Here is a 443-nt window from a genome sequence, read left to right on the forward strand (position 1 = left end):
CCGTCTCTCCCTCCCCGTCTCTCCCTCCCCGTCTCTCCCTCCCCGTCTCTCCCTCCCGTCTCTCTCTCCCCGTCTCTCTCTCCCCGTCTTACTTGTTTTTTCTCTCTTACTCAATTTTTCTCTTACTCACTTTTTCTCTCTTACTCACTTTTTCTCTCTTACTCACTTTTTCTCTCTTACTCACTTTTTCTCTCATTCACTCTTTCCCCTTCATACACACTCGGTCAATCCTTCTCACTCTCTCCCTCCCTCTCCCTGCCCCCTCTCTCTTTCCCTCCCTTCCCCTTCCTCTCTCCCCTTCCCCCTCTCTCTCCCCCTCACTCCATTCCAATCACGTTCCCTTGCCCTCATCACTCCACCGAGTAGACGTGCCATTAACCTGACTGACTCTCCCGGAGCAATCAGTCATCATGAGTCAACCGCTAGCCCTAGCTGGGGTCGAA

The 443-nt window shown here is 52.8% G+C and overlaps 1 protein-coding gene across 1 annotated transcript in view; it reads right to left on the reverse strand.

The window, feature by feature from the left end:
• Positions 1 to 443, reverse strand: part of LOC119589052 (multiple PDZ domain protein-like) — a gene marked incomplete at its 5' end in the record, with an annotated part of 103,178 nt that overhangs the window by 41,986 nt on the left and 60,749 nt on the right.

Source organism: Penaeus monodon, chromosome 25 (genome assembly GCF_015228065.2).
Source record: "Penaeus monodon isolate SGIC_2016 chromosome 25, NSTDA_Pmon_1, whole genome shotgun sequence".
NCBI classification, from domain to species: domain Eukaryota; kingdom Metazoa; phylum Arthropoda; class Malacostraca; order Decapoda; family Penaeidae; genus Penaeus; species Penaeus monodon.